General features: G+C 37.0%; 1 protein-coding gene across 26 annotated transcripts in view; it reads left to right on the top strand.

Moving 5' to 3' along the window:
* Positions 1-12,654, top strand: part of TENM3 (teneurin transmembrane protein 3) — a 2,213,160-nt gene that overhangs the window by 1,559,155 nt on the left and 641,351 nt on the right. For 8 of the 26 annotated variants that reach the window (XM_065596704.1, XM_065596705.1, XM_065596706.1 and 5 more), the window contains exons 1-2: positions 493-782; positions 1,212-1,298. The exons of 3 other annotated variants lie outside the window; for them this stretch is intronic. The gene's annotated coding sequence lies outside the window, so the exon portion shown is untranslated. Of the gene's footprint in view, positions 1-490; positions 783-1,211; positions 1,299-12,654 lie in introns of those variants that run through there. 15 more of the 26 variants (XM_065596707.1, XM_065596736.1, XM_065596718.1 and 12 more) reach the window with 6 other exon arrangements.

Genomic DNA, 12,654 nt, shown 5'->3' on the forward strand with positions numbered 1-12,654 from the left:
CAGGTCACTCGCATGAGCTACTTTAAATGGGGTCCGGCTGCTGGGTTTGTGAAGCCTTAATTATACCCCTCTGCTTCCGCATCAATCTTCCTAGGCAGTTTCTTGCTCGCTCCCACCTTATCTAGTGACTCAGTTGACCTAATATACCCAACCTCTGAAACAGCAAGAAAAGTATTTTCTAAGACTATCAGAGGGTTTGATTACATTGATGAGGTGCATGCACTGGGGTAAAAATGCAGTTATTTATCACAATTATCCTCCTCCCCATGGAAAAATCAGTCAATCAACCAGGCCCCTTCCCCCCAGTAAAACCCCCCTCTCCTGGCACTGGTCTGAGAGAATATATAATGAGGCTGTAAGTTCATTAGTGTTTGCAATCAGTAGCGTGCAGACACCCTCATCAGGGCAGAAAGCTGCAAAGAGCCATTCATCAGCGTGAAGTGTTATTCATGGATGACCCCTAAATCATTGCACTAGTAGTAGATGTACTGATTGGTCACAGCATGGGAGCCTCGGTATTTTACATTAACCAAGGCAGGCGGCGGCGGGGAGAAGCGGGGAAGAAGGCAAAGGTGGTTCAGTCCAGCAAATCCCAGCTGGCAGGAAAACGCATCCAAAAGGACATCTCTGCGGAAAGGGGAGCAGAGGGAAGCCACTGTCCACTCGGCGGGCGCTGGAGCGGAGGCGCTGGGGATTATAAATGCTCAGGCGGGTCCCCGTCGCCCTGTGCTGGGGAGCGGCTTTCACCCCCCTCCCCCTGCTCTGCGCTGGGGCGGCGCATGGTAGGCTCCTCTAGCGTGTGTGGCTGACTGGCAGGGGCTGGAGCTGCTGCTGAGCCCAGTCTCCCTTCGGGGTTCCCCGTGTTAGTGCACAATTAGGTCCTCCCGGCGGCGGTGGCTGCTGGTCCCGGGCACGTTATTGCAGCGTTCTCCCCTTCTCCCGAGCTGCTCCTGAGAGCGGAAAGCAACTCGTCCCCGCGCGCCCTGTTAGCTAGGGGAGAACAGAGCCAGAGGGGACTGGGGGAGGCGGGGGAGAGGGAGAAAGTGAACTCCCGGGTGCTGGGCATTTCTCCCCCTCTCACCCCCCCCCCCCCGGCTGCCCCAACCCCTGGCAGGGTGCTGCAGCGGGCACGGGAAGGAACTTGTAACACTTTTCCTTTCTTTTCTGCTTTCCCCTCCCCCTTCTCTCCCCTCCCCTCGCTTTTGGCCAAGTGCTGGGTGCGTGGTGCTTTTCCTGGCGCCGCTACTGGGATACTGAGAGCAGGCGGAGAAGAGACAGAGCGAGCTTGGCAGCCCTGGGTAAGTGGAGCGCTGCTCTCTGTGCTGGTCCTAGTGGCCGGGCTGGCGTGTGGCTGTGGGGGAGCAAGCGGGGTGGCGCTGCCGCTGCGAGCGCAGGAGGGTGCCGGGAGCCCGGGGAGTCTGAAAGACTTGCTTAAAATGGAGCTGTGTCCTTCCCCTCCCGGAGGCGGCAAGTGGAGTGAGCCGGTCTGTTGGGAGTGTGTGGCAGGCTCCCAGCCTCGCCCCACACCACTATTTCCTTTCTTCTGCCCCCGTCTCCAGCATCCCCTTCTCTGAGGGGAACTTTAGCTGCTGGCAGCTGTTGTTTGGCTCCCTGCTAAATACCCCACTGTGAGGAGGGGATGGACATGGGGACCACGAGAGGAGGAAAAGGTGCCTAGCAAATGAGCGGAGTTTTTATAAAGCGAGCTCGTCCGAGTTCTGTGCTTCTCCCTGCTGGCGATGCTCTCCGCTTGCGTGGTGCTGCTGTTTCCAAACGTGGGTCTCGCAGTCCTTGCTGAAACGATGCAGTGAGTACGCGTACACACGCTACTTATCCCAAACATACACTTAGCAAAGGTGCGGGCTTGCACGTTATTGCATTCTAGTGTAGATCTAGTGCAGAGAGATCTGCTACCACAGCAGCTTCATTTATTTTCTCAAGTCACTTCATTACACTTGGAAGATAAATGAAAGTGTTCAGACTTTTATTTTGTAAGTGTAACGGAAGTTGAAGAAGGGTAAAAGGTTGCCCTAGTTTGACTTGTGGTAGATTTTAACATGGTTCATATTATCTGTGATCTGTATACTTAAGATTGTCTTTATTCATAGCACTATATCTCATATCTTTTGACAATGTATTTGTCAAACGTTTGTAGGCAGTGGCAGACTCCATTGGGTGGTCTGTACACTCTGGAAATGGAAATATGTTCAGGTTTTGCCTCTTCTTTCTGTTACTTTAAAGTAGAAAGAAAAGAGAACAGGCAGGAATTTTTTTACTTTTGTTCAATAAATTGCAAAGAAAGTTTAAAATGAGTAGAGTTAACACGTAGTGACTGAAACAGATCCCAAGTTGTTGGGGTTTTCTTTGTTTTTTATCTAATGATATTATTTAAACTTCCTGTATTTTTGTTTCTGTTCTTAGAAGAATACTGTGCTTTATATGGTCTATAGTGTCAGGGCCCGTGGTTTATGGGCTAAAAAGTTTTATATTGTAAACTTCACTTTATAACCAAGTAATTTACCATATTCAAATACACAAAAAATAGTCTGTATATGGACCTACAATCTTAAGTTCTAGTATCAGTCATTACTCTGTGGTCTTCTGCAGTTCAAGGTTCTTTCAAATTTGTTTATATTTAGATTCAAAACAGTTTTTAATGTGATAATAGTTAAATAGCCTGCATTTGTACTCTCTAAATGTCATAAACCTGTTTGATATTAGAAATTCGTTAACTTTACATAGTATCCATCTTTATGTGATATCCAGTTTATTGCTTATTGTGCTTCTAGATGCAGATATTTTGCCTTTTTAAACAAAACTGTTACCTATAGTTTTTATAGGTAAATTCCAATATTGAGTCTCCTAAAGCACAAATTTAAATCTAAACATATTATCTCTATACGATAACTAAGAATTTAAAATTGCAAATTATATTATGTGCATGATCCTTGAAGAAAAATACAATAAACACAACCACCATTTTCCCCCTAAAAACAAAACAAAGCAAAAACCAGACATTCAGGGTTACAAATAAATGCACATTAAGATGATTGTGGAAGTATTTCTATACATATGTGTTATATTACACTGCTGTGTGTGTGGTATGTGTTTTTGTTTTGTTTTGTCACTATGGACTTGTTACATTACTTATTTAGTCTCATAAACTAGAAGACAGGGTTCTCTCTGTGTGTGTGTGTATGTATGTGTGTGTGTGTGTGTGTGTGTATATATATATATATATATATATATATATATATATATATATATATATATATATATAAAAATGTGTGTGTATAATATTTGATTAATAAGTAGAAGTGAACTAGTTTTACATGTGTAAAAACTGAAAGATATGCTAGGATGGTCAAATAGTTTTTTCCATCAAAAATAAAGTCTTTTGTTTAAAATTTAGTGGGGAGGGGAAAACTCCAGAGCAACATTCATAATCCAGTTAGCAAGTTAAAACTGGTACTTCAGTTAAGCCCCTTTTGATCCAGGAGTAATTATCCTATACACAAACAGCCAAGCCGGTAGGATATAACCAAAGAAAATGGATTTAAAGATGCAAATGAAAAAACTTTATTGCAGATAAACCATACAAATACTAGAAAATGAAATTTTGTCAGAGTTGAAGTTCATTACATTGTTGTCTTCATCTCTTAGAAATACAATTTACAAACTATAGTTCCAGTTCTGTAAGGTGCTGAGCACTGTCAATTGCATTGGAAATCAATGAGCCTTATCCAAAACCCATGAAAGTGAAGGAAAAAACTCCCATTGACTTCCATGGGCTTTGGATTAGGTCCAGTAGGACCTGCGAGTGCTCAGCACCTTGTGGGATCAGACCATGTATACAAAACTGCATTGTGCTATATAGACCTGAAAAAAAATGCAAATAACTTATGGTAAAACTTTGGGACAGAAGTGTCTTGTATTCTAAAGTGATACTGAATTTACTGTAGTTAATGCTAACATATAAGATTCTAACTTGTAGAAAATACATATCCCTGTTTAAAAATACTGTAGGAATGGGAAAAAATCTAACGGAAAATATCTTCCAAATACTTTTCACTTGAGATATCTTGTTATGCACAAATGTATTGTATTTTGCTTGAACAGTTTGTCAAAGACCATGTTTGAACTACTGTATGCATGAAATAGAGACATGTTAAATCTGAGCATAGAAAATATATGGTATTCCTAATTCTATTTTAGAAGCTTATTTTACTTTATTACCTGTTTTCTTATATGTGAACTCTTCTAACCAGTTGTGATGTGAGAATGCAGATTTGACATTTTACCCCACTGCAATGAGTCTTTCTGCTAGTTTATTCAATTGAACCCTGTTTATCAAATAGAATTCTACTATATTATCATGAAGGCTTTGGTTGGGTGCAAGAAATTTCTCCCTTTCCCGAATAACTCGTTGAACTAAAGGAGTTCTTTTATGGCACTTGTCTTTACTTTCAGTATGAGTGGCAAGTTGCACAAATATAGGATCACTGAATTGTATCATGTTAAAATGTAGTGTTAAAGTGTAAAGGTTTTCAGTAACCTTTTATTTAAAAGCCCATAGTTAAGATGGGTTCTACATTGTCAGTTACACAATTTTTGAAAAATAATTTTTTAAAGTTTTGGACGTTACAAAGGCTTTAAAGTAGAAATGTGCACTTTAAAAAGCTTTCCTTTTCTTAGTTCTAAAACTGATTAATTACTATGTCTTATAAAACCTGATTTATTTAATACTTTTTTCATACCAAGCATTACCATTATGAAGCTCTCCTTATAATTGAGATTAATGTTTCTGAGCAAAGAAGTGATTTGGAGGGCTGCATTCATTTTGAGTGCTGTTCTAATCAATTTTAGATACAGCGTTTCACAATGTATCAGTCTGCATCCAAACCGGCCTTATTATGTAGAATTAACTTGTTGGTGATTGATAGCAGGACTGCTCCATCTTGAGAAGTCATTTGTTTCAAAACAAGTGTTATGGCTTCTAAGAGTTTCAGACTATTGGGTCACACAACTCAGATGCCCTTTCTGTGGCCTGATCATAGCTTTATAGAAGAGTTAGAGAAAATGAGGCTCTTTTATGAACAATTAATTCATGCATATTTGAATGTTGTTTTTAAACTGCTGCCTTAGGTACAAAGTCATGTATTTTATTTAAATCTGGAATGATAGGTATTATTTACAAATAATTTCTTAATACTTTACTATGACACTGTGTGTTTTGAACATTATTTTGAAGAATAACTTGTCCTTCTAAAAAGGCATAAATATTTTAACTTCCCAAATCATAAATAATGGGAATGGTCTTTGTGTACAATATGTAAACCTACTGCTGTGTGATGTAACTTTACTGTTTTGAGGTATTAGATATAACCCAGGTAATGCATGGGGAGGTAATTCTTTATCCTTTTGTAAAAACAGTAAGGATGATAGATGTTCTCATGCCTGCTGTGATATTTGCATATTTTGTTCTCTGTCTGAATACCTTCTACCTAGTCTTCATCAGCATTTTGTTATAGACCAAAAGTACATGTTTGCATTTTACTGCTGAGAGTGACACACAAATATATGTAGTTCAATAGAACTCAAATTTGAATAACAAGATTAAAACAAATGTGGTATGAAATAAAGCAAATAAATGGAGGGTCCTTAAACAACAAACAAAAACCCCAATGAGTTGTGCCAAGTCTTTAGTTTGGTGTTGCTTTCATTCATGTGTGGTCTGTCCAGTGATTTTAATCTCTAGTTGTAATTGTTTATCTATGTCACACTATTGACACTAAATATATGGCTGATAGATTTTCAGTTTAGATAACGTTTAATTGTAACACACCAAAAATTATCTAAACTATTGAAGTGTTTTCCGAGAGAAATTATGAAATGTTTGTACAATTACATAGTTAAATATTAAATACACAACTATAGAAAGGTCAGCGTTATCTGTGGAAGAACCATACATTCTTTCACATGTTATCTTACTATAGGTGTTCATCTTAAACTGTAACTGAAATAGCTGTAACAGAAGTCCAGAACACCCTTACAAAGGGAATAATCTTTTTCAACATGTCCCAGAGTATAGAATAATAATGCTTGCAATAATAACCTTTAGAGTCTCTTTCCAGACTCTGTCTGCATTGCATACATGCATTTTTTTTAGTGCATGTTTGGAATGAAATATTATTCACATAAAAATGATATAACATCTTTAACTGACACAAGGTAGAAAATTCAGAGTTAAGATTGAAACTCTGTTTCTTAACTTCCTTTGTTGTGTCAAGATATGTCATGTGTCTAGGAACAGGGTGAGATTTTTACATCTATGTGTATTGTAATACTGAAACTCAACAGACAAGTTAAAGATCACCTGGCAGTCTTACTTAAAATTTTGGCTTTCATTAATATAATATAGATCTTCATTGTTTACTCTTAATGTGTGTGTATGTGTCTGAAAGTTAATTGTAAACATAAGGTCATGGATCCAAACAAAACAAACCACTAAATTATATCCAGGACACTGAATTTGGCTCAACAGTTTCCAGTGCTAAGTTAACATCTCTTGCAAACCCATTGAAATCTGTAGGACTAAGTGGGGTCTAAATCTGGCTGGCTATATCTTTTGTGCAAATTCTTTATTGTAAATTACTTGTGTATGATCGATTGTAATGGCTACTTCAATGCAGTTAGAGTCCATTCTAACCTGGCATTCATGCATGCACATCAAATCTATATATAATAAAACTATTTTCAATTTGAGAAAAGAAACAATCTGTTTAGGACATTGTGATTAAAAATATATATATATTTTTACGGTAATTAAAAATAAATTAAAAGGTAGTGTGTGCTGAAACATTAAGTGAGAACTCTTTTAATTTATCTTCTGTAACTGTATTTCTTAATGTAGTTTATTTCTTGAATTAATTTTCTGCAAAATAATGTAGTATTTGCAATTTTTAATGCAAAAACAACCTGCCAGCTTCATTTTTATACTGTCTAAAATATTTCTGTAATCTAAAGAAAGAGAATACTTTCTTCTGATCACACACATGTTGTTCAAAATGAGTATGACAAACTCTCCATAGAGAGGGAACAGATAATCAAGTCTTCAATGCGTGATTCACATGAAGGTGGTATTGTTCCTTTTTTCCCCTTTTTATTGGGCTGGGTGTAAATGTGCATAATTGCTGCATTTTCAAGTTTGTCTGTGTGACTTTATACAAAGTATCCCCTTTTGGCAAATAAGATTTCATTGGCACAAATTTAGTATTTAATCTCTATACCTACTTTTTACATCTCGTTAACATTCCATTGGAAATAAACAACTTTTTAGTACTTCTGTAACTGTAAATGGATTAACTGTGGTTGGTTTTTTTGTTTGTTTTTTAGGGGTCTATTCCACTTTGAGGCAGACATGTGACTCTTTTTAACATTCATATGTTATGTGCCCATCAAGTGAAAAGTAGACTATTTTTTATTAAATATCTAGTTAGAATTTCTAACTGGAGTTTCATTCTTACTAAGTTTTTACATCCAAATTACAGAAGTCTAATGTAGCAGCTTGTAATGCAAAATATTAATACAACTTTAAGAATGGAGGTGAAATAATTTTCCCTATAAGTCGTCAACCTATGGAAATACCAATCATAAAAATTAATACTGACAGTAGTATAAACAATCAATTCTTTGATACTGTAAAATGTGGTAGCGAAGTCAGTTTGTGGCTTGTGCTGCATTACCTTCTGTCAGCATGATGCGTGTTTTTTTTTTTTTTTTTTTAAATAGCAGTAAAATCACAGTAGGCTGGGTCCAATGTGTTCTATTTCTTTGAGATTTTACAATTTCTGATAGTTTAAGAAAACTACTCCTGGTGCTGTAATTGGTGAAGCATAGATTTAAAATATGGATTTTCTTTTCTTGAGAGAGAACACAATAGACATCCACATTTCAGAGTCTTTAAAAGAAATTGAACAGTGTAAACAGCACATTATTCACTATAAACCAACTCAGTAAAGGATAAAGTTCCCTAAAATATAGACTTCTGAGGTGAGTTTTGCATTTGACATAGTTTGTTTTGGGTCAAAGGGTAGGTGAACGTTTTAAAAGCACAGTCATCTAAGAAATCATTGGTGCTAATAAATGGTCATTCAAATTAGCAAACAGAACAGTATATAGTATTTGGTTGTCATACTGGTATAGGGCCTTCCACTGCTGTTGAACTCAACAGAGCATTTGCCATTGACTTTTTTTATTCAGTTACATTGTGTCAGATTTGTGTAGTGCTTCATAAATAAAATGAATAAGACCTTGGCCAAAAAATTATCTAAATAACAGGGGCAGGTCACTAATACTAATTACTAGGAGCAATCAGCATTTCCTTAATACCAAAAAGCATCAAGTGTTACATTCTATTCTGTAGATAAGTGAAATAAATGTAATAAAAATCTCTCTCTTCAGAACATAAAGTAAATATTAGTAGGTAACTATTGGGAGATTAATAAGCACAGTTTATTCCCTGAAAAATAAACATTTTCCTAGCAAACTGATAGTTATTAAAACATGTATTATGTGACCAGTAAATTTGATCACAAAGTATTGTTACTGTCTATACTAAGAGGAAAACTGCCAACAGGATTCCTCTCTTTATGGCTAATCCTTTAACAACTGAAGCCAGGAGGAGGCTGGATCCTCATCTGTTGTAATCAGCATACCTCCATTGACTTCGGTGGAGGTGTGGTGATTTACACTAGTTGTGGATCAGGCCCACGGTGTCTCAGAATATGACATTTGCAGTTAATAAATTTCACTTTAATTTGTAAGCCCTTTCTTTCCTCTTTAGCAAAATATAAACAATATAATTCTTTCCATTCATAAAATGTATTATTTATTTGAGTGGATGCTGATGGTCTGAGCCTTATTGCTTTCCAGTGGTATATTTAATTTTGCATTAAAAAAACCTGACAAAGCAGAAAATAAGGTTCAATTTTTCTTGTAAAAGTCTGTCCTCCTTCATACTACTGAAATTATAAAGCTTTCAGTGTCTCCCTTATCCCCTCTGAGGAGATGGTTTCTGATTTGCACGTCAGAAGCTTTGCATGCCAGTGGTGTGGTCTGAACCATGCAGCTGTAACTAGAAAAAGGTTTGATATGGTTCAACCAGTCAACTTCTTTGTTTTGTGATGATATAGTGACTAAAAGTGAGTGAGCAGTCATATGATGCTGTAACAGTGGTGGGGAGGAAAAATCATTCGAGTTCTATTATTCAGTCAGCGGTCAAGCAAGCTGTGGGTATTTTACTGTTATCCCGTATTTCATAAGACCGGTAAATTGATAAGACTTTTTGCAACAGTAGAACTTCAGGTCCGCTACTTCTGCACAAATGATTGTCCACGTTTTTTTCAGGAATACTGGAAGGTTACAGCTTGAATTTGACAAGTCATATTGGTAGACATTCAGGTGAGACTTCAGCTTTGATTTCCTTTCATCCAAAACTAGTTAGCAAATCAAGACTTTGGCCAGTGGGACCCTTGAGCAATATAGGCTTCGTATGTTTTGTTTTGAGCATGATTTAACATGTTGTATTGATCACTTTATTAGGGGCAAAAGATTACATGGAATTTATTATCTTTTACAGCTTTTCACGTTTTATTTTGTTACAGTTTAACGGCAGCAAACCCATAACATTTATAGTGGTATAATGTTCAAATGGAATAATTTAGCTTTTGATACAGTTGACAGAGGATGAATGATAGCCAAACAACATTGTGTGATCACTATTTATTTATGGATGAGCCTGAAAAACTGGCTAAGTATGCGCCTCGGTGCAGAACTGCAGAAAAACTTGATTTCCCCCTCTTTTCCCATCGCCCCGACTCGGTATCTCAGGTAAATTGTATAATGCTGTGATTTCAATAAATATTCGAGAGCTTAATGATGTGAGTTGCTGCACACCTCTTAAAAGACGTTTAGTATCCTAAGGTCTCAGTGAAGTTAGTGGGAGTTAAGGATGCTCAGTTCCTTACAGGATTGGCCATGAGGAAAGAACCATCCTGAATGGAAATCTTCATGCTTATGCTGCCTTTTTATGGATCTTTCACCTATTTAATTACACCCTGCCAGTAAAGTTTAGTGATCTATCTATGTAGAGAATGAACTGGAAATTCATTTGTGTTAATAGATTTTGTTTATTTGAAACTTGAAAACAATAAATTGCATAAAAAAGAGCAGGCTAATTAATGCAGCCATCAAAATACATTACAGAGAAAAATGTCTTAAAGCACAGCAAAATTGGAATACAAACACTTACTTAGCATAGAATAGATTGTTTTTGAAGTGTTTAAATGGCTCTCAGAAGTGCATATCCATCTTTATTAGTTTTATTAAAAGAATAAGTTCAAAATGATGTTTAGTTTCATGAAGTAACCAAATGTTACTTATGGAGAAATATGTAACATTAGAACTTTTAACAATATATTTAAATATGGTACAGTCATTACATTCAATAGACTGAATAAATGGACCTCATAAATAAATACTAAATTATAATATAAACCACACCATAGCCAAATTAATTAGGATGTTTAATCAAGAGAATTCCAGCTAGGCTGCATACAGTATGGATATGTATTTAATTTCTGAAATTTAATATTAGCTGTGTAGGTCAACCCTCGCTTTAGTGCAGTAGTGGCATAAGTTTAATATCTTCCAAGTGTTTTAAATAAATATTTTTGTAGCAAGATATTTTAACTCTGTTATGAAGAGGTTTGATATTGTGTGACAAACGAGGGACTTGAAAACAATGGCAAAATGATTTTTCTATGAGATGCCATCAGCTAATTCTCTAAACATCAGAGGATAGAAGTGTTTTTATCTATTTGTAATGTAGTAAAAAAATAAGGAATTTAACAGATTTTGTTCTGTATACTTCATGTTTATTTGGAGCAAACTCTTATGTCAGTTTCACTAACTATCTGTATTTACCATTCATAGCCAAATGAAATTTGACACTTAAAGTCTCACTACCTGAGTTTTGAAAAGGCTACTTGTCCCTTTGAAAACCCTAACTCTAAAGAAACTGTTAAAATGTTCATAGGAATGGATTTTCCACCGTGTTTTTTTTTTCTTTTCTTTTTTAAGTTAATAGTAATACGAGCAGTTATGTGAATTGTAGGACAGTCCAGTTGCCACCTACTGATTTAACAGATGGGAAACTTGATTGGATCTTCAGTCTACTGAACAGCTTTAGGATAAACAGGGAGTGTATACAAGCATAGGACCCTCTTCCCCTTGAATGTCCCATTGCCAAGGGCCAGCCACAGGTGGGAGCTGATTGACTCTTTCCTCTCACATTCATTTGTTTAAACCCTTGGACAGAGATTTTTACATGGTATAGGAACTGTGTTTTCAGGTTGCTGTAGGTCTGACTAATTGCCTGTTTAGAGGTCAGAAAGGAATTTTTCCCATTGGCACCAAATTGGCTGGGGCCTAGTGTTGTGGGTGGGTTTTTTAAAAACCTTCCTAATAGCAACATGGAGACACAGTTAAGTTAAATAGGTATAGAATTTAGGTTTAATAGTAGGAGTTGTGTGAATGTTTGTTTTGTCACAACTTGCGGCTGAAGTTCAATGCAAATAAAGGCCAAAGGGACAGCAAGCAGAAAATAAGAGATGTGGGATTTTGCTGTTGGATTCCAGGTCTGGGGGGAGGGCGGGGAGGAGGGAAAGAAAGGGAGACATGAATTCCTTTGCAGATCATGGCCCATTTTTAGTACCTTCTATCCCCTTTTGGGCGGGGGTGGGGGGCGAGGTGAAGGTGGCAGGATTCAGCAGAGTAAGCGGAATTCTCCGGGTAGGTAGTGGAAAATCTACCCTGGGTTATGGCCTGTATGATAGATGCTCTATAACCCTTGCAGTGGCCAACCTAAATAACAGGTATGGGGAGATGGACAAATGGTGCCCCTTTCCAATGATAAATGCAAATAAAGTTGCGTCTCGCCACTTAAAATCCATCCCTGTGTCCTCATTTGCTTGCGTGTTCTGATCAATGCCATTATATACTGATTCCTGAGCTCAACCACTGAATTAGGGCTGTGCATTTATTTTATGTGTTTACATCTATACATTTAGTCCTGGTTTGAGAAATAATTACAAAATTTTGGTCTCTGAGGAAATCTGTAATTCATTCTAAGCTACAAATTTGTGATGGAGATGGTAAATTTAGGGAGAAGGGAGATGTGCAGTTTTTATGCACTTGTTGGGCCTGATCCTGCAAATCGCTGCATGAATACTGGTAATCTGTACACTAATAAATAGTCCCATTGACTTAAATGGGCTCATTTTAGTGAAGAGTGAATATTTATATGAGTAAGGGATTGTAGGATCAGACTCGTTACTTTTAAAGAACTATCCTTTAGGAGCTAGGAGAGTTTAAGGATAAGATGTGATTGTCTGATGAAGGATTCTACCCTAACTCGGATACGCAGCACTGTAGTCTTATCTAATATCAGTAGATTGGTAGTAACTTGATTTAATTACTTAAAAAGTTAATGGGTGATTTTTACAAATTTATCATAAGTTGACCAGCAGTTTAAATATACTTTGCAGATATTATTTGTTGCTCTTTCTCAAATTCAGACCTTACATGTTAAAT

Source organism: Chrysemys picta, chromosome 5, assembly GCF_011386835.1.
Source record: "Chrysemys picta bellii isolate R12L10 chromosome 5, ASM1138683v2, whole genome shotgun sequence".
Classification (NCBI taxonomy): domain Eukaryota; kingdom Metazoa; phylum Chordata; order Testudines; family Emydidae; genus Chrysemys; species Chrysemys picta.